This window comes from Suricata suricatta, chromosome 3 (genome assembly GCF_006229205.1).
Source record: "Suricata suricatta isolate VVHF042 chromosome 3, meerkat_22Aug2017_6uvM2_HiC, whole genome shotgun sequence".
Classification (NCBI taxonomy): domain Eukaryota; kingdom Metazoa; phylum Chordata; class Mammalia; order Carnivora; family Herpestidae; genus Suricata; species Suricata suricatta.
In genome coordinates, this window is record NC_043702.1 from 13,787,599 (window position 1) to 13,809,857 (window position 22,259).

A 22,259-nucleotide genomic window follows, 5' to 3' on the forward strand; every position below is an offset into this window, starting at 1 on the left:
CTCCTCCTCCTCCTCCTCCTCCTCCTCCTCCTCCTCCTCCTCCTCCTCCTCCTTCTTCTTCTTCTTCTTCTTCTTCTTCTTCTTCTTCTTCTTCTTCTTCTTCTTCTTCTTCTTCTTCGAGAATTCTATCAATCTTTCTTCTTCTCCTTCCCCTCCTCCTCCTCCTCCTCCTCCTCCTCCTTCTTCTTCTTCGAGAAAGAGGGTTCATAAGTGAGGAGCAGAGAGAGAGAGTTGGGGCTCAAGCTCACCCAACTTGGGGCTCTAACTCACAAACTGTGAGATCACAACCTGAGCCAAAGTCACCTGGAGCCCTGGAAGGATTTCCTTATGGCAAATAGGTTGGGGTGTGTTCCTATGGTAGGCTTCCTGTCCCCTCCTCCCTGAGGCTCCTTCCCTGATGCCCACCGGCAGCTGTGATGGGGCCGCAGACATGCAGCTGGCTGGGACAAATTTTTTGCTTCACCAGATAAAGCAAGTTCGACGCTAATATCACCCTGGAGACCAAGAGGGCAAACTGACAGAATAAGAATTTTAATCATAGACAAACCCTAGGTTTAAAATAGTCTCTTTCTTTAAGACATATTTAGGATAATCCTTAAATGATAAAGCTTGTTTTTTGCACACATTTGAGAGGCCACAGGCCAATGTTTTCTGGAGCACAATATCCTCAGTGGGCCGAGGGGCTGATATGACATGACACCTTAGATGATCTGGGGCTGTCCCTCCGCAGAACAGAACAAAACAAGACAGGAGGCATAATGAGGCATTTTAATCCTCTGGGTTAGGTGTTTCGTTTCCCCACTCTTCCAAGTTTCAGTAAGATTGGCATGTTTAAAGAAGTGAACAAGAACTCCCAGCAAATCCTTCACAAAAATTCAAATTATATTTAGCAGAAAAACCAAAAATAATATGCAGCGTTGGATGACACAGGTGAACGGCATAGACTGCTAAAAAAGAGGTTATTAGTGCATATAAATAACACTCTGTAATGATCATCACCTTTGACCCAAAGGACTCTGAGAATCAAAGGCAGAGTTTGGCAAGTGATCTGTGGGCCAAATCCAACCTGCGGCCTGTTTTTGTATGGCCAGCAATGTAATGATGGTCTGTAGGGTTTTAACATGTTTTCAAGGGGAAGGAGAAGACAGAGGAGGAGAAGGAACGGGAGGAAGAGGAGACAGACTGGGGGGCTCACAAAGCCCAACCTTTTTACCACTTGGCCCTTTACACAACAACCCTACTGAGGAATAACCCAAAACATGGAAAACATGAACAAGGTATCTCCGCAGTGGTTTGGAGAAGTTCAAACGACAGAACAATCTTAGTGCCCGAGGATAAAAGAATAGTTCCACAACTATTAAGTAATTCACATAAGAGGATATTTTTCCACTAACAAAGTGATGCCTCTCTAGTGCCACGGGTCTGTGGTTACGTATTGGGCTCGTTTGAGGAAGACTTTATGGACTTCCGGGCTCACAGATGCTTTTCTCCCTCCTAAACGCTCAGTGCAGATATTGTATAAACTGTACATTTTAAAACTTCATGATGTTCTGCCTTGAGTACGTAGGTCATGACTTAAGAAGTAGACCCAGCTAGGGGTGCCTGGGTGGTACAGTCGGTTAAGCATCTGACTTCAGCTCAGGTCATGATCTCAGGGTTTGTGGGTTCTTGCTCCATGTTGGGCTCTGTGCTGACAGCTCAGAGCCTGGAGCCTGCTTCTGATTCTGTGTCTCCCTCTCTCTCTGCCCCTGCTCTGTGCATGCTCTGTTTCTCTCCCCCCAAAAATAAATAAACATTTAAAAAAATTAAAAAAAGAGGTCGTCCCTGACAGCTTGTGATACCTGTGTTCTGGCTGTTAGGGAATTTTGTAGTAGGGAGATTATGCACAGGGTCACTTGGGAACATGTTCTAGCTCAGGACATTCTTTTCTCCTCACTTACGGAAGCTTCTCTTTTTCCTGGTAGCCCCCAGGACTCCTTCCTCCACATTCTGCAGAGCATGGTGTGGGTGGGTGGGATTCTCATGTTCCTTAATTGATTTTATGTCCTTCTGAAACTGGATCCCACTGGGCATGTTCTATACATGGAATTATATATATTATATGTAATTACATTACATATAATATATGTTTTGTTTTGTTTTGTTGAAAGGCATCAGACGTCATTTACATTGTTCTTTTTACTGAAAGAGACCATGTTAATTGTTTCTGTCTTTCTAATGATGATTTGAGAGGAATTCCCTAACCCAGGCTCTGTACTGTGGTGATTTCTTTGTGATTGAACAAAGCACAGCTGAGCTACAGGTCAGATCCATACCCTGTGTTGGCCCTAATCCCGCTGTGGGTCCCTGGTGCCCGTATGATAACATTCACACACTCTGGTGTGGAGCTGGGCATTACCACGGTCCCTCCAGCCCCACTGATCCCTCTTCCCCTCCTTCACCTGGGCCCCCAACATGCGATGCACTCTTGCTTCCTTTTGCAGTTTCACAGGTTCAGAAACTACAACTTGAGTCCTTCGGCGATTGCTCTAGTTAGGTGACCACGTAGCTCCCCCCCCTTGTCAGTTTCATCCTATAACCCCTGTCACTTTCTTTATAACTTAAGTGCTTCACAATTATCTTAGTGCTTTGTTCCATTGTTTACCTATTTATTTACCTGTGTTTGCATGTATTCATGCATTTACTCTCCCCCTTTCTCCTTCACCAGAATGTATGCTTTTTGAGGGCAAGGACTCACATTTCCAGACCCCAGATCACATCTTTAAAGAGAGCTTGGCATGCAGTGGGTTCCCTAAATTTCCATCTTCTATCACGTGCCAGAGGACACCTTCTCATCTGTAGGACCAAAGGGTCACCCTCCTAGACCTTCCAAAGTAGAGGAGGATTCCTTGTCCCCTGTGTTCTGCCTACACAGCTCTTAAGTACATGCCATGGTCAAGATATGCATCAAATCCCAAATCCCCACTAAACTATGAGGAGCCTGGGAAGGCAAAGATTGGCTCTTTGTGTCCATAGCTCAAATTCTGGCATCAAAATAGGGGCAGGTTTTTATTTCCTGATTGGGCAATGAACAAATCCATGGTAGTTTCCCAATGAATACTCATTATTATGTTGAGTTGACTTGAGTCTACAGTTTCTTGGTTCCTTCTTCTTGAAAAGAAATAAATAAAAAAACACACATTACCCTACTATTATTTTTACTCAAGTTTAAAAAGATATGCCTTCATGGAAAATGCTAGTTTGGTTGATATTTGGCATAGATCTTTTGTTTTCTACCTCTGTCTCTCCTAATTTGATGGACTACCCAAAACTCTAGAAATCCTGTGGACGCATAATACTTCTGGCTATTATTTCACCATATTCACCTCTTTTTCCCATTTACAGTGACATAAAAATAGAGTCTGTGAAGCAGGTTCATAGAGTTCCTTTCATGAATCCATTAGATGAGATTGTATTCAGGCCAGATACCTCACAAAGAAATAGGAATTAATCATAATCAGGGCTGCCTAGCGGTGACTTTAGGGGCAGACGTTGTTCAAAGGTTTAGGATCCAGGAAATGTGGGAAGATTGTTCACAGATTCATGTCTTTGTTTGCTCGTCCATTTGCCCACTCATACACCTCTTACTTAGTAGTACCTCTCCTGAATACATAAAGCACTTGGAGTGAATTATGTTCATGGACAAGAATCAAGGAGCCTGTAATACAGTAACTAGCGTGGACTAGGAGAGGTCCATGGTGGGTGGAGCGGTTAAGAGAGGTCCACGGGGGCAGGGGGCTCAGTTTCAGATCAGAGCTGGTCCCAAAGAAACAACCACAGAGCATTCATTCTTCCCTCACTCACCTGAGGACTGGTAGGGCACAACCAGAAGAAGAAATCCAGCCCAGGTGAGAGGCTCAGGAGAGCCGGGCTCAGTAGCCACTCTGTGCCCCTCTAGCTCTTAAAGCTGAAATGCCAGAGCATAAGAGCCAAGTGAATACTGGCCTCAGGCCAAAAAGATCTATGCTTAGTCCAATCTATGCTGCTATTGTTCACCCCCATGTTGGAATTCTCTTCCAGAACTCACTTCAAGAATGCCACACTTACAGCCACTTAATAATTGATTGAATGAGTATTGATCTCCCACCACTGGACAACTGTTTTGTCACTCACCGAGTAGGTGTTGTTCCCATATTATGGCTAAGAAAACTGAGGCATAGAAAGCCATTCTATGGTTGATTTCAAATCATTGGTCAGCAATTTGATACTTGGAAGTTTTTGGACATCGGGTCTGGTGAATATGGAGGAGGGTTGACTTGGCTGCAGACCATCTAGATGAAAATAAGGCATGCCGATTTAATGAGACCAGTTTTCTTGTGGGAGTTGTAAAGTGAGTTCGAAGGCAATTTCAAAAGATTCATTCATTCAGAAAGAAAAAGAGTGAGAGAGAAAGGAACTGAAAGAAAAATGATAAAACAGAAAGGAAAAGGAAGGAAAGAAAAGGAAGGAAAAGAAAGCGGCGGGGGGGAAATGATTGGCCGGCCATCCAAGAGCACACTGTACTTGTGGGGGTTCCAAAAATCCAGCCTGGGGAAGGACAGAACCCAACAGAGGGAAACAGCTGCTCAGAATCACTCCCACTACCATACTGTGCCCGGGGCCCCGTATGCAAGAGTAGGAATTGCCCCTAAAGGAATGTGAGAGGTTTGGAGAAGGGGGGCGAATTCTGGGTATGCAAGAGTAAGGGGCAAAAGGGCTCCAGAGAAATATCCACGACTGCCTCAAAGGGGTGAATGGGAAAAGAAAAACACCCAGAGCCTTTAATTGCAAATATTTTCAGGAAGCAAAATGCAATGTTACCCTTTTATCTGTGGATTAAATTTAGAAAAAACACACACAAGGACTACAGACTTAGAGTTGATAGAGCTTTAAATACGATCATCTCATAATCCTTACTCTTTATTATAAATCCTTTAAAATCCATTTATTTTCAGCAATTGACTTTCCCATTTGGATAATGAATTGCAGAGTTAGAACTGGATTCCACATCTCCAGATTCCTACTTTAGTGCTGGAGTTAAGCTAGAGTTTCTTGTTCAATGTCATATTGATGGCTGTCAAGTTGGAGCCGGTTTGAATCCCAGCTCTGCCACTGACTCTCTATGGGACCTTGGATTTTGCCCAACTTCTCAATTCTTTTCATCAGTAAAACTAGGGGGCACTGGGGGGAAAATCCCCTCCCCTTTATTAATATTCTTGTGGGAATTACATGAAGTAAAGCTTGTAAAAGTTTGGTTCAATGCCTGACAATTAGAAAATGCTGAATAATGTCAGCTGAACTCAGTTGTGGGTACTTGAATGAGCAAGACTGAGCTGTTGCAGTGACATTGTTCTGAGATACCCATACCATATTCAAAATATAAATTGATTCGTGATACTGGTGAGTGGATGGATGATAAATGTGCTAAGGAACTTGCCAAAGAAACAACTGAGTGAAAGACCAAATTCCTGGCTCATGAAGGTTTAAAAAATGGACTTCTGCATGCTCCTAGATTGGCCAAGAATATGTTCCAAACGGAAGAATGGAACTTCGAACGTAGGAGGAGGACCAGAGAGGAATGCGGCTGAATTTTTCAGGTGCCTCAGAGTTCTGGATGTTCTTGGAGATACCCAGGTCCTGCACATGGGGCTCCTCTGTGAACTCATGACCTAGAACGAGAGCAGTCGCAGCGGGCTTTGGCTGAGCCTGTGCAACACGGGGAAATGAGCTCTTCACCCTTGGGGTCCATCTCTGGCTCCTCTCCGCACACTCCTGCCTGGAGCCCTCCTCCCAGCCCTCTTTACGAGCCTCTACATGTCCGCTGCTCGGAAAGAGGTAACTTGCACCTGGCTTGATGCCAAATGACCCATTTTTGTCCACCAGTCCTTGCCTCTGAAAGACCTCAGCCTTGATCCAAATAGAAAATGCCAAGTCATGGGCACCTGGGTGGCTCAGTTGGTTAAGCTCCAACTCTTGATTTAGGCTCAGGTCATGATCTCATACTTCATGAGTTCAAGCCCCACTTGCTGGCAGGACAGTGCGGAGTTTGCTTGAGATTCTCTTTCTTTTTCTCTCTTCTCAAAATAATTGAATAAACATTAAACAAACAAAAAAAGAAAATAGATAGGAAGTGAGCCATGGGGTCCCTGTTTCATAGTCACAAGGCTTGCCATGAGGCAAGACCGAACTGCCCCCCATCTCTGATGCCCTGTATTCAACACTCCCCCATTCCTTCTCTTCTCTTCTTAACTTTGAGGCTCATAGAGTTGGGGCTCCACGTCAGACCTCTGACCTCAGACTCCCTGGTTGCATTCTTCTCCCAGTTCTGTGTGGCTCCAGCACCTGCTCTGATATTTGACTTCTTGGTGTTCGCCTCTGAGCCCACTCCTTGGAAACGCCTGCCCCTCCCTGTCACACCCACTGCCTCCAGAGAGGTGAGTGGTTCATGGTTATTTCTGCTGAGTGTTTACCAGGGGTCCTCGGGATACACTGCTTTTACCCTAGGGCTTCCCAGGGTGTGACACATCCAAGTCACTGCAAAAGATATTCAAGAAAATAAGGCCCTGTGCTGAAAATTGCTTTAAAAGTCACATCTTAGCCTGTTGCAGGCTCTGGAAACTCCAATTGTGAAGAGACTTTTTAAAAAAGTTTATTTATTTATCTTGAGATAGAGGAAGAGAGAGTGCATGCATGCAGGGAGAGAGAGAGAGAGAGAGAGAGAGAGAGAGAGAGAGAGAGAATTCCAAGCAGGCTCTGAGCTGTCAGCATGGAGCCTGACATGGGGCTCGATCTCACAAATTGTGAGATCATGACCTGAACTGAAATCAAAAGTTGGACACTTAGCTGACTGAAACACTCAGGTGCCCGGTGAAGAGACCTTTTAACTTCACGTTTTATAATTGTATTTGAATATAGGAACATTTTCCCGGAAAGTACTTACTAACAGCCCAGAGAAGTAATGTTTCATAGAAAATGCCGTCTTCACTGCATGTGAAGGTGGGGCTCCAAGGGGCAATGTTGTCCATGGAAGGTGCTCACCCTTAGTTTTCTCCTTTAGCCTCACAGCAACTTATAAAGTGGATATTATTGTCCTTGTTTTATTTTACTATTTTGTAAGAACTTATTTTATTAGAGCATTTTTGGGTTTACAACAAAATCTGTGGTATTTTCCATATATCCTTTACCCTGACGCAGGTATCATCTCCCCACCAAAATTAGGAACATCATTCACCAGAATGGCACGTTCTTTTTTTTAAATTTAATTTAATTTAATCAAGGATGGACCTATATTAATACATCATAACCACCCCAAGTCCATAGTTCACCTTAGGCTTCACTCTTGGTGTTATACACGCAATGTGTTTGGACAAATTTATAATGAGATGTATCCATCATGATAACATATAGAATATTTTCATTGCCCTAAAAATGCCCTATGCTCCGCCCATTCACTTCTCCCCCACCTCAACCCTGGAAATCACTGATCTTTTACTGTCTCCATAGTTTTGTCTTTTCCAGAAGGTCCTATGGTTGGACTCCTGCAGTACGTAGCTTTTTCAGATTGGCTTCTTTCACTGGGTAATATGCATTTAAGTTTCCTCCTTGGCTTCCTGGCTTGATAGCTCATTTAGTTTTAGTTCTGAATAATATGTCACCCTTAGGAGGCCTTCTCTTATCCCATCTCTTATCTGCCCCTATTCGGTGTGACTACTCGGGCTTGGTCCTTTCATGCTCTCTTACTCCCTTGTCTTAGCACTTTCATATTGCTTGCTTATTTATCTGCATTTCTCTCTAGACTCTAACATCTTGAACACCAGGGGCTCTGTCTTGGTCATTTCATCCTTAGAGCTTATAAAGTCATGACTCATAGCAATTGGCACTAAATATTTTCTGAAGGTATGAGCATACATTCAGCACATACTCAGCCCATTCTGGGTTGAATGGCATTGGCTATTGGGTTGAGAGAGGAAGCAAATAGAATAAAAATACCTAAAAGAAGAATAAGATGTTTTTATGTCCACTTGTTTTATTTGTACAAGATCTGCTTTATGAAAATTTAAAAACTTTACTCTTAGTTGGCTGAACTCTCTACCCACAGATAATTTAAAGTCGCCCCTGGAGAGGGAATGACGCAGAAAAACAAGAATAACTGGTGTTGACGTGTGAATTACACCCCTGGAAGGCAACAGTGAAATGTATATCAGCTACATCAGGCATCAGGCTCCTCTTAGTGACTGTATTTATGATGTGGACTTGAGTTCGGAAGGCTAAGTATAGCCGCGAGAGCCCCAGGCAGCTTATAGGGGCCATGGCCAAAAGTTTATCTCATGTTTTCCATCAAGCTCCCCCTTGAGCTTGTCCCTCTTGTATTGGCTTTTTATCTGGTTTTATCTGGATAAACCAGGGGCAAGGAACATTTTATTCAAGACATCCTATCTCAGGTTAAAAAGCACCCCTACCTATTTACAGAGCAGAATGTATTCAAAGCAAAGTTTGGTTTTTGTTTCTTGTCACTGTTTCTTTCCTTTTTACTCTTTCCTTTTTTTCCTTCCTTCCTTCCCTCCCTCCCTCCCTCCTTCCTTCTTTCTTTCTCTCCTTTTTTCTTCCTTCCTTCCTTTCTCTTTCTTTCTCTCTCTCTCTCTCTCTCTCTCTCTCTCTCTCTCTCTTTCTGTCTTCTTTTTAGGCTGTGTCAACTCACCTACTGTCTGCCAGAATGTAATCTGCAGAAATGTTGATCATCTTAACACAAAAAAATAACACACTAGTCTACGACATTGATGGCATTGTGCCGATTGGACTTAGGTGAGCTACCAACTACTTTATGTGTCTTACTCAGACACAAGTGAGCCAGAGGATAAAAAGGATTCCAATGTCTGGTATCAATTACTGTGTCTTTAGACAGGACAGAGAGTTGAAAAGGCTAAAAGGGCATCCGATGAATTGTAGAGGTAGTAGCTTTAGGATGCAGTTACCACTCCCAGGGAACAAAGGAGAGATATTGGAGTTATCAGAACCTAGAGTATTGGACATGGAATCTCCCAGAGCTGGGCCTGGTGCTCTAAGGAGTTTCAGAACTTGGAAGAGGGCCCTGCAGAGTCACTGACATTCAGACCTCTGATGAGAGAAGAATGAGAGCGAGAGAACAGTAGGAACTATGTTGGATGAATTGTGAGGCCAGAAAATGAAGATTCATTTAAGGATACAGGAACATTAGTTTATACTTAACAGGTTGGGAAGTTTATTTGACTTGATTTATTTTAGGAATGGGATAAGGAAGCAAATATGGAAGATGAGATAATGTTCAATAAAATTTAGGATATATTTCAGGCAGGTGTCTCTGACTTTCATCATTCACTTTAAAATCGGTATTGGCAGAGTATGGAGAGAGTATAGAAAACCAGTAGGAAGTCAGTGGCTGAATCCTGGAGCTGAGACCCAGCAGCATTTGGACTCAGCCTACAATGTGAAGTTCAGGGAAGCATGAGTCAGAGAGAACTTAGTTCAAATCTCAGCTTTATTTCAAATTGGAAAATTACTCAGGTTATTTCACCTTGGGTTTATTTTTATAATTGGGATTATTATTATACCATCACACCTTGGCTTCTAGAGAGTTAAAATCAAAGTACCTCTATGTTCCTATGTTATTCCACACTTCCTTTTAGGCCTTCTGCCCTCCCCCAAGCTCTGTCCTTAATAACCATAAACCATTTGCGTATTTTGTTCCCCAGTGATTGTTTCTGATGCTCGCTTTCTTCTCCAACAGGACCCTGGAGTTTAGATCTACTTCATGTGAACTTCCAGAACTGCCTCACCTCCTCCATGTACCCCCAAATTTGGGAGATTCCAGACTGAACATAAAAGAGAGGGCTATCAGGCAGGTGTCCTCCAATTGTGAAATAGACAAGAGTCCCAGGGAGAGTGATAATAACATCTATCACAGAAATGCTGCCCTGGGGACAAGGGGGAAAGGCAGAGAGTTTTGAAATAGAATGAAGGTGTAGTATTGAGAAGATGCAGATTTACATAAACTTTAAAAAAAAAAAGTTGGAGAGTAAGAATTTGTCATGATGACTCTAGGTACTTTGCAAAAGATTGGGGTTCCAATGCCAAGAGACCACAATGTGATCCCTCTAGAGAAGGAAGAAAAGGCCATGCATCAGTGTACAAAGTCTGCTGAAACAGCTCTGTTTAACCCTTCTCCAGTATTCATCAGGCATCTGCTTCTCATGCAATTTGCTTTCCTTAACAGACTTGCAATAGGAAGAAGGATGAGCCCTCTGCTAGTGTGAAGTTCATAGGCCAGGTCCTTCTCACTCTAACTTAGTGAATTAATTATTTGTTTCCTATTACCAATCACACCTGTGTGCATTTGAATGATGATGTCACATCGAGGCCTGAGCTGGGGCGGAGTTAGCACTTATTAGGGGCACTTCTTCCATTAATAGTATATATGTGGATATGTTAAAGGGTCTCAGAAATCCTTCTAACACCAAAAAGTCTTACTACCAACTTGTTATGGTATCTGAAATGCTACCATTAGACTTCTATCATTAGACTATAGTTCCAGAAGTTACCAACACGTAAATTCAATTCAACACCACAAAGTCTTACTGGGTGAACCTTTAAAACAGCGTTGTGAGGAGCACTCTATGTAACAGAATTTTAAAAAGTAAGACAATGATAAAGTAAGTTTATCTTTCTCAAGGGCCAGAAAACAAATCGTAAGATATGATGAAAAGTTATTATATCAAAAAATGCTTAAAGAGTTAATGATGCTTTTGCAATAAAAATTCGAAGAATGAAAGGGCACCTGGGTGGCTCAGTTGGTTATGCATCCGACTTCAGCTCAGGTCATGATCTTGTGGTTCATGGGTTTGAGCCCCACATCAGGCTCTGTGCTGACAGCTCAGAGCCTGGAGCCTGCTTTGGATTCTCTGTATTCCTCTCTCTCTGCTCCTCATGCTCTGTCTCTCTGTCTCTCCAAAACAAACAAACAAACCAACAAAAATTTTGAAGAAGAAGTCAGTGGGTACTGCAGTGGACAGACATATGGCTTGAATTGAAACTTCACAGGAAAACTGCCAGAGTCCAGGTGCAGCAGGTCCAGGGGTCCCTGAAAGGATGGATGGTGTTGGCGCACACGAGAGATGAGAGAGCCACGGGTTTCTTTCCTGATCACCAGGCAGGCGTCTCCATTCTGTCTGCTTTTGTGTCTTTTTTATTGGTTAAGCAATAACATGACATCAGAAAATAGGAATTGTTTAGAGTTTCTAATTCTTAGTGATAAGGTGCTTTAATCATCAAATGTGTACAGAAACAAGTGTTACAGAAGTATTTTTGTAGAACCATCCCAACTTATTCTTGGCATCAGTTCCCAAGATTAAGAAAGTAACAAACCTATCTTATTTTGTATGGGGTGGTTTTGGGCCAATAATTATGACTTTGTTTTTAATTAACAAGTTATAACCAAGTCATGTAATGCACTTACCGTGAGGTCAAGTAAATTTTATAACCAAGAGAATAACAAGATGTTTTTAGTAAAAAACAGGATAATATACATATTATTTAAGTTAGTAATGCTAAAACTAAAACATAGGTTAACTTGTATATAGATTGGCTGGGAGTTATTTTATCCAGCTCCTTAGCCATAAGAGAAAGACTGTTAACGAGTTGCTAGAGAAAGCCCTTTCCTTGATGTAAGCATAATGGGAGCCCTGTGTGTGTTGACCTTGCACCTGGGTTTCTAATTTTTTATCCATCCTCATAGCTGAAATCAGTACAAGGGAGGGTATTTGTGACTCCAATTAGCAAAGGTATATGCAGCAATTTCCGTCCTTGTCTGTGTCTTATCTCTAAGTTGGGCTCTTCTTCTCCGGGCCAGAAGTAACCGTAACTCTTGTGTTCTTAGCCCCCCTTAGGTCTTGTGTCTGCAAAGCTCATTACAAGAGCCTTTTGGCAAACATCTGCAGCGCTTTGATCTAAAATCCTTTATGCAGGGTCAGGAAAATGTTTTTTTCTTATGGGGTAACTGTGTGGGGAATATCAGTCTGATTTGGAACATTGTGAGGCCTAACCAATAACAGTGGTACCATTCCCAATATGAGCCAATAATAGAAGAAGATACCAGTTTCGCTTCATGGCAGGAGCTGTGCAAACGTCTGCCATTTCCTCACTGTGACTGTGTCATCTGGCAAGTCTGATGCGGCTCCCAGCAGAAAACCAAGGCGTGAACATTTTAGGTTAAGCAGAGATCCAGTCTCCTTGGAGAGAAGGCACTGCCTGGGGGACGGAGCAATGGACAAGCCTGGATGGGAAGCGCTAGGACAAACACCTTGGAGGACGAACTATTACATAGCCAAAATGTTTTGAAAGGGTGTTTGACTATTTGCACGGGGATGTCAGAGCTTTGTTGAATTGTGACCCAAGAGTCACTTGGGACACTTGAACCTTTGTTTGAATAAGTATCAGAGTGAGAGGTGGCATGGCCCCATGCGTGAGCTGGGAAAGTCCTTGGATTTCCTGCAGTGAAAGGCCAAACTGGAAGTAGTCACTGTTAATATGTTGTAAAGAAATTGTTGTGGACTGCATATTTGGTCTCCCCAACATCGTACGTTGATACGTGATGCTGTTTAGACATGGAGCCATTGGAAGTTCATTAGGCCCAAATAAGGTCATGACGGTAGTCTCCATGATGGGATTAGTGCCCTATAGGAAGAGAAAGGGGCACCTGGGTGGCTCAGTCGGGTAAGCCTCCGACTTCACCTCAGGTCATGATCTCACAGTTCATGAGTTTGAGTCCCACGCTGGGCTCTGTGCTGACAGCTCAGAGCCTGGAGCCTGCTTTGGATTCTGTGTCTCCCTCTCTTTCTATTTCTTTTCTTCTCATGCTGTCTCTCTCTCTCTCACTCTCTCTCTCTCTCTCAAAAAATAAATAAAGATTAAACAAATAAAAAAAGAAGAAGAAGAAGAGAAAGAGACCAGGGGTGCCTGGGTGGCTCAGTCAGTTGAACATCTGACATTGGCTCAGGTCATGATCTCACAGCCTGTGAGTTCAAGTCCCAAGTCAAGCTCCAGGCTGAGAGCTCAGAGCCTGGAACCTGCTTTGATTCTGTATCTCCCTCTGTCTCTGCCCCTCCCCTGCTTGTGTTCTGTCTGTCTGTCTCTCTCAAAAGTAAATACAAAAATAAGTAAACATTAAAAAAAAGAAGATGAGGAAAAAGAGAAAAAGACCAAAGCTTGCTCTTCACGTTGTGAAGACACAGCAAGGAGGGAGCCATCTGCAAACGAGGAAGAAGGTCTTCACTAGATATGAAATATGCCAGCACCTTGATCTTGGACTTCTCAGTCTCCAGAATTGTGAGAAATACAATGTTTGTTGTTTTTAAGAGCAGCCAGAACTCAGACATAGATATGTGCAAAACACCGTATGCCTTTAGCATTTCCCAAAGGAAAAGAACTCACGACAAAGACTTGGTCTTGCTTGACAGGGAGAGAAATGCCTTTTGCCAGGTTTTTAGTCAACTTGACGTTGAACTTGTGGAGTGTTCACAGTTTAAACTTTCTTTGGGTTGAAATCATCATTGCCAGGCGTGGGGAGGAGGAAGCGGTTATGACCTACCATGGATTCAGAAGGACATCTCGGTCATTCTACCGGGGACATTACTGTTCTCTTCCTACTCTTCTGAAGGAAACAGAGGCTTGGCGTCAGGTGCCGGTGAGTCATCTCTCCTCTCGGGGCTCTGGCTGGGATTTGCAGGCTGCCTTTGCAGCAGCCACTGTTAGTCATTCACACACAAAAAAGCATATTGGAAAAGCTGACGGGAAATGCTTGGGTGAACAAGTGATTAAATTTCTATTTTCATGGCAGTGAATCCGCTTGCTTATTCACAAAAGCAGTTTTATCCAGTACCAGGCACCCCGAGGGCACTCAGGAAATACTTGTTGATTGACTGACAAAAGGATCTTCTGGGTGCCCGTAAATGGGGGTGTTGAACTGGATTGTCAGATATGATTACGTTGTTGGTAGACAGAAGTTTGTGCTTCTTCGCTTCTCCGTGGAATGTCAACTCAGATTGATCAGATTTCCATAAAGAGGTTAGGAACATTGCTGACCCCCTTGTTATGAACGTCCTGAAAGGCAAATGAATAGGGCCCTTTCCGAAGATTGATCTGTAAGGGATTCATACATGTGAGATTCAGCAGAAGGAAAGTTGAATTGTGATCTAAGTATTATGTTTTATTTTGCACCAGGAGGCATCCCCTCCCTCCTCTATAAATCTTTCAACCAATTTCAGAACCTGGTAGGGTAAAGAATCAAAGTATCTCCTTACTTGCCAGGAATGTAGAGGAACAATCAAGAACGAAGGGAAAGAAAGAGGGTTAGTCCTGGATGCCTTCGACCTGAAGCCGGATATATCATTATTGCTTTGTTACCATTTAACCCATAGTGAATCTGACAGTCATTCAGATAGAGAATCTGAATTAGCCAACAACTATGGCCCACGCCTTTTGGTTTCTTCCCTTTCTTAGGTGATCTCCACGGCTTTCGGTACCATCTGCATGTCAACGACCCTTACCTTCCCCTCTCTAGCCCTAACCTCCAACCTCACATATACAGCGTTGTGCTTTTCACATTCACAGGAAAGTCTGAAAGTAGTTCAGACTTCACATTCAGACTGGAACTTGTGACTTTCCCTCCAAATTTGTACCTCCCTGGGGAGGGACCACCATTTGTAGTCCTTTGAACCAAAATATCTGGGAGTCATCCTTGGTTCTTCTGTTCGTCTCATTCCCTGCATCCAATGTGTTAGCAAGACTTTTTATTTCTTTCCCTTCTCTCCACATCCAAAGTCAATACCCCATGGTCATTTCTGTATTGATATAAGTCACTCTGAACTAGTCTCTCTTCTTTCACCCTTGACGCAAATATCTATTCTCCAAACAGAAGTTAATGGGAAAAATTAAAAATATTAATCAGATCCTTTTTATTTTGGTCCTTGCTTTAAAAAGTCCACTGGCTTCCTGTTGCCTTTCCAGTGACACTCAAACCTCTGGACACAGGGTCTTACACGATCTGGTTTATCTCACTCCACTCTCACCTCCTTGCTCTGGCCTCTCTCGGTTCCTCCCACACCACAGTCTTGCCCTCCCTCAAGATCTGTGCACTTGCTGTTTCCTCTGCTAGAAATCTTTTCCCTGCCTCTTCCCAGAACTCTCTGGTCCACATTTTAGATCTCAGTCCTAAGGCCCCTCCCCTGAGAAGCCATTTTTGAAAATGGTTTTCAAAGTGGTATCCCTTGATCACTCCCATTCCTTATGCATCACACCACTGTTTAATTCCTTTGTAATGTTAATCACAAACCCCAATTATCCACCATATTTATTTATTGGTTCATTGAATTTCCACCATCTCCCCACCTCTTTGCAAGTAGGCTGTAAACTCTATGTGAGCAAGGGCCTTTGTCCATCTTACAGCAGGATGGAACAGTGGTTAAGCTCTCACAGTCTAGAGATACATTTCTTTCCTTTCTTTTCTTTCTTTCTTTCTTTCCTTCTCTTTCTTCCTTCCTTCCTTCCTTCCTTCCTTCCTTCCTTCCTTCCTTCCTTCCTTCCTTTCTTCCTTCCTCCCTCCCTCTCTTCTTTTTTTCGTTCTTTCTTTCTTTCTTTCTTTCTTTCATTCTTTCTTTCATTCTTTCTTTCTTTTTTTCAGAGAGAGAGCATGATCAGAGGAGGGGCAGAGAGAGAGGGAGAGAGAATTCCCAGCAAGCTCTGCGTTAACCCATCTCATGACTGTGAGCTCAAGACCTGAGCCAAAATCAAGAGTCAGACACTTAACTGACTGAGCCACCCAGGTACCCGAGATTTCGTTTTTTTTAATTTATTTTTCCCCAGTTTTATTGAAAAATAATTGACATGTATCAGTGTATATTGAATTAAAGGCCCACTGGGAAATTGTTTAACCTCTTTCTCCTCATATGTAATATAATTACAATAGAAGTACCTACCTCATAAAATTGTTGGGAAGAGGCCTCTATCCATACAACACTGGGGACACAATGGTACATACTCAGCAACTGTTAGCTGTCACTACTTTTTTTTTTTTAATTTATTTTGAGAGACAGAGAGAGACAGCACTAGGAAGGGAAGGTCAGAGAGAGAGGGAGACACAGAATTTGAAGCAGGCTTCAGGCTCTGAGCTAACTGTTAGCACAAAGCCTGAAGCGGGGCTCAAACCCACAAACCATGAGAACATGACCCGAGCCAAAGCCGGGCGCTTAACCGACTGAGCCACCCAGGCGCCCCAGCTGTCACTACTGTTAACTCTAAACCTGCTTAACATGTGTTGGTTGAATGGCCAATACATTAATTTTATGTATTCAAGGACCTCTTCTGCTATGTCACAGATCAGATTTTAGAATATTCACTGAAGGGGGCCACTGCCTGGGGGCTGCCGGGTAAGTTCGGATGCTGGCTGGGTGAGCAGCCGCTGTACAGAGAGGTGAGAGGCAGCAATTTGAAATGGAACGTGATAGTACTAGAAGCCAGAGTTTATTCAGTACTTTGTGCTAAATACAGTGACCCATTTTTCTACTTCTTCCTCCTCAAAATGTCTGATGCAGTACTGTGAAGTCATCTTATGAGGTATTTACGGTTTTTCATTCCACCTACAGTCCTCCTCCTACAGAAGCTGGATACCGCCCGATTCCCTGCTCACTTACCTTTCCCATTCCTTACCCTCGTGCTAGTTACCACGTTCTCTTCTTCAGCTCTCAACTACAATGCCCCTTCCATAGAGAAGACTTCTCTGAGCCTCATAGAATGTTCCAGATCTCCCTGTTGCATCTCATCATTTCACCTATCTTTCCTTTCTTGCAGGCACCATTGCTTACATTAATTTACATGATTTACATGAGATTTTGGGGTGCCTGGGTGTCCCAGTATATTGAGTATCCAAGTCTTGGTTTCAGCTCAGGTTATGATCTCACAGTTCCTGAGTTCAAGCCCCACATCAGGTTCTGCACTGAGAGCATGAAGCCTGCTTTGTAGTCTCCTTCCCTCTTTCTCTGTTTCTCCCCTGTTCTATCTCTCTGTCAATAAAAAATAAAAAATAAATAAATAAATAAATGAATAAAAATTAAAAAAAAATTTACCTGATTATTTTAGTTACTCTGCCTTCTTGACTAGATTCCATACTTGTGGGGGCCAGGTCTCTGTCTTCTTCTCACCATGGAGTCCCCACAGCCCAGCAGCATTCCTCTCCAATGGTTGGTATGTCAGAAATATTTGCTGGGTAAGTAAGTGGGCATCTGCACTGCAGCAGAATGAGAGGCCCCTAAAACCTAACTGTCTTTGAAGATTGAACCATGAAAAACCAGTTTCAGCTGAATTGGATTTTTGCACTTATCAATTTCCATGCTCCTCATTCCCTTCCCAACTGAATGGAACCTGAAATAATAATGAGAAATGAAAAAATTTGTCTTGAACTCTAGAAGAAAGAGAAGTCACAGAAAAGAAGGAAACTGAAGAGAGCCGTGGTCAATGAATGATAAAACCAGCATACTTTCAGGGCGCCTGGGTGACTCAGTTGGTGAAGCATCAGACTCTTGATTTCAGCTCAGGTCATGATCTCATGTGAGATCGAGCCTTATGTCAGGTTCTGCACTGCCAGTGCGGATCCTGCTTGGGATTCTCTGTCTCCCATTCTCGCTGCCCCTCTGCCACTCACAGAATACGAAGCGGGCTCCAGGCTCTGAGTTGCCAGCACAGAGCCCGATGCAGGGCTTGAACTCACCAATCATGAGATCAAGATCTGTGCGGAAGTCGGATGCTAAAAGGACTGAGCCACCCAGGCGTCCCATGATACTTTGTAGCATCTTTCAACTTCCTTTTCTATGGAGAATATTTCAGGAAAAAAATGACATTTTCCTCTTTGAAACTGAACAGTCTTTGACTTCTGTACAGTTATCTGTTCATTCATTATAATCCCTCTAGAAGGAAAGCTTGATTTTTCTGTTCATTTAAAAAAAAATTTTTAAATGTTTTATTTATTTTTGATATAGATGGAGATAGAGCATGAGAGGGGGAGGGGCAGAGAGAGAAGGAGACACAGAACCAGAAGCAGGCTCCAGGCTCTGAGCTAGCTGTCAGCACAGAGCCTGACGCGGGGCTCGAACCCATGAACGTGAGATCTGACCTGAGCCGAAGCCGGAGGCTTAACCGACTGAGCCACTCAGGCGCCCCTTTCGGTTCATTTTTAAATAACAGTGAAAATAATTTTTGCTCATATCATCAAATTTATAAATGAAAAAATAACACCAATCTGATTAACATTATTTCTTAAGAGTCCGGCTCAACAAAAACTCCAAGAAATTCAAGAAAAAGAATCATCAAGTAGGAGTATGTTTAATTATCTCTTGATAACAAAGGTCATTCAGCAGTTTCTATTCTCATTAAAATATAATGACTAATTCAGCATGAACCATACAAATTGTTTACAACTTTCGATTATTCATGTCAATAATTTCTACTGGGGTTTATTATGAAACTAGCTGGGAGCCTGATGGAATTCAGAAAAAATAACACAAAACCGTATCACAGCGATGATAGTATCTTCAGAAATGGCAAGGGCAAGCAAAAGAAGCTATTGCTTGACCCGCTCTATTGATGGTTTATAAAAACGGTAAAATGCTCCTGAGGAGAGAGATCGGAGCACGGAGATGACTCCGTCCGGAGAAGTTGAGTAGGGATCATCACAGGTTTGAACTCAAGACACCTCGTAAGACAGTTCTCAAGTCTGACTGTGAAGACACATATTTCAAATTTAAAGACAAACCTCTTGACTGGAATTTGATGTTTTTCCTTGCCTTTCACAAATTAATATTTCAAGCAGGGATAAGGTCTTTCAGGGGGATACATGAAAGGTATATTTACCATTTGGGATTAGGTGGAGGAACAAAGAACTGAAGTTACATTATCAATGAAGTTCTTGGAGATCTCTCAATATGAATTAGAACCCCCTGGAGGTGTTTACATAAGAATGTTCTTTTTGAACCAATGTTCAACCTACAAATATCGACTTCTATGCATGGAGGGAATTCGCAGAAGAGAGTAACAGGAGCAAATTAAAACAAATCAAAATTTGAAGTACTGTGGAATATGTGGTCTCCTGTTACTCTCCATCTTTGAAATTTATTTTGAAATGTCTCTTTTTTTAATTTGAATTTTTAAAATTTGGAAGTGTACAAATAAATTTAGGAACTTTCTGTTTCTTCTACAGAAATTTATCTTTTTGAAATCTATATCTAATGGGCTCAAATTTGAAAAACTGTATTTTCCTATTTTTCTAGAACATTATCCATTTATCCTGTGTTTCAAGTGTGTTTGTATAGAGGTCTACAAAGTCGACTTATTTAAAAAAAAATTCTTCTCTCTTGATGTCATTAATTTTGTATATTTGTGCTTTCTCTGCACAAATTAGTTAGGTAGTGCTTTGCTTATTTAGTTATTAAAATATTCATATCTTGTTTGACTAATTAGATCTGCTAATTTTCTGTTGTTTTTCTCATGAATTTGTTTTTATATTGATTATTTCTTTCCTTGTGTTATATTTTGGTTTACTTTGTTATTGTACTGATAGATGTTTTATTTGGCTGTTATGAGTTGGAAATTTAATTATTTTTTTATTCCACTCAATGTATTGATAAAGCATTTAAGTCTATGAATTTTCCCCTATAAACAGCTTTAGGTATATCCCATAGATTCTGAATTGTAGTGTGTTAATCATCATAAAGATTAAAAAGAAACAGTGAGTCTTCTTTGGGCTTCCTTTGATTGTAGCTCTGGCTGTAATATAAAAAGCATTTAAACCCTCAATTTTGCCATCATAATTCTTTCATAGTATGGCTTTAAGTGTTGGTTTTGGTATACAGACTCTAGGAGGCCTCCTACATTTTAAATACTTTATGAATGATAAGTAGACCCATTTGGTCATGCTTTTCAGAGTAATTCATAAATATCTGAATTAAAAATAATTTTTAGAAATTCTGTTATGTTGGTTGTATATTTCCTTTTACTTAATAGCTATTTTTCAATTTAAAAGTTTTCAAAACAAACTTTTGATTTTGAAATAATTTTATGTTGAAAAGATACCATGGAGCTCCCATATACACTTCAGCAAGTTCCTCCTGTGGTTAATAGCTTATGTTGTCATGAACATCTAAGAGCCAACATTGGTACATTATTGTGAACTGTACTCTAGACTTCATCTGGGTTTCTTCAGTTTTTCCATTAATGTGCTCTTTTATTTTTTTCTAGTAGTTGTTTTTTCTAGTGGTTATTTTTGTACTTTTGGGGGACAGTATCTTTTTTTAGTTCCTTTAAAAATGTCTCTAGCCCATATTTCCTTGTTTAATCTCTATTACCTTGTTTGTGAGGTTATTTTTTTAATGTCTCTTGGCATAAGAATTATTTTACATAGTTTTTTAAAATTTCTTTTTTTAATGTTTATTTTTGAGAGACAGATCATAAGCAGGGGCAGGTGGGGGGAGAGGCCAGAGAGAGAAGGAGACACAGAATCCAAAGGAGGCTCCAGGCTCTGAGCTGTCAGCCCAGATCCCAACATGGGGCTCGATCTCACAAACTGTGAGATCATGACTTGAGCTGAAGTCAAATGCTTAACCAATTGAGCCACTCAGGTGCCCCTGGTTTGTGAGTTTTTAATACTCTCCTATAACACCCACCAATTGTCTATTCACCAATCAGTGAATCTGCTTTCCTCTTTTCTTCTTTCTTGTCCTTTCATGTTTTGATTGCATGATTTATACCTTGTCAGAACGACAACATTTAAATATCAATTTTCCATCTTTTAGTCTCAAATCTACAACTATATATATTAAATGCTCACCAACGATTCTATTTCCATTGCTTCCTCAATCATCTCTCTGTTGGGGGAATCTCCTCTTCCAGGAGATTCTCAGGAAGGCACATGTTTATAATGTACCCGAGTTCTGACACATTCACAACTGTTTTTTAGATCCTTGACATACAAAGGACATCTTGACTGAGCATAAAACTCTCACTTCACACTTTCTTTCCATGAAAGTGGTACATGTGAATGGGCACCTGAGTGGCTGTCAGTCAACTAGAGAGTTCGCCGGTGGTAAGGGGGTGAACATAACTATTTGTGTGATTTATGCATATTCTCCAGGCTGGCAAGAAAGTCCCAGATGAAAATGTAACTTCAGTTACACTGGCCAAGCTACTTGTTAAATATTAGTTTTCTTATGTTATCTTTATCTTAAGTTATCTTTAGAGAACTTTAGATGTCTTAAAGAACCTTTAGATAACTTAATCACACAACTGTCTAGGTGTGTATAATTATTTGCATTTTCTGATGTAGCTTGGAATACTATATGTCACAAATTCACACAGCTGGAAAGTGATCAACCTGGAATGTAAGATCTAAGTCAGAAGGTACCCAAACCTACACACATTGTGCTGTGAAGGGCTATTGACTATAGCGATTGGGGTCACGGTCTATGATGCCAGGCTGCCTCAGCTCAGATCCTGACTCCTTTTCTTCATCTGTCAAATGAGGAGGACTACAGCTTCTGCCTCATGGAAATGCTGTGAGAGAGGATCTCCAAGTCCATGTAAAGTATTCAGAGTATTTGGCTCCATGAACTAGTTCACCTTCCTCTCTAGTACTAATTTCCATCAAAACTCCTCCATCTATCCACAAATCCATCCATCGAGTTATCAGCCTATCTATACAATGATTATTACATTTTATGCAATACCCAAATGCACCGTGCTTTTTATAGCTCTATTCTTTCCCCTGTGTTCTTCCCACGGATCAAGCAACACACCTGTGCTATATAAATTCCTACTTTCCATTCAAAACTCAGCCCTGAGGGCAATTCATGTGACATTTTTTCGGGCCCCTCAGGCTGGGTCAGGTGGCCCTCTCATATTCAGCCACTCAGCCCGATGCTTGAAGCCTCCCAGAAAACTCAGTCCCAAATTAGTTTCCATCTTCGTCTCTTGCCATGGGCCATCACAAGTTCATAGTCAAGAGAGAGGGCTCTGATATGAGAACACTGAAACCGAAATCCTGCTTCTACTACTGTTACTTGTGTGACCTTGGCCAAATTTCCTAACTCTAAGCCAATTTTTGTCTGTAATATGGAGATATTAATGTATCACCAACCTCCTGCTAATATCAGGTGTCATGATAAAACAAG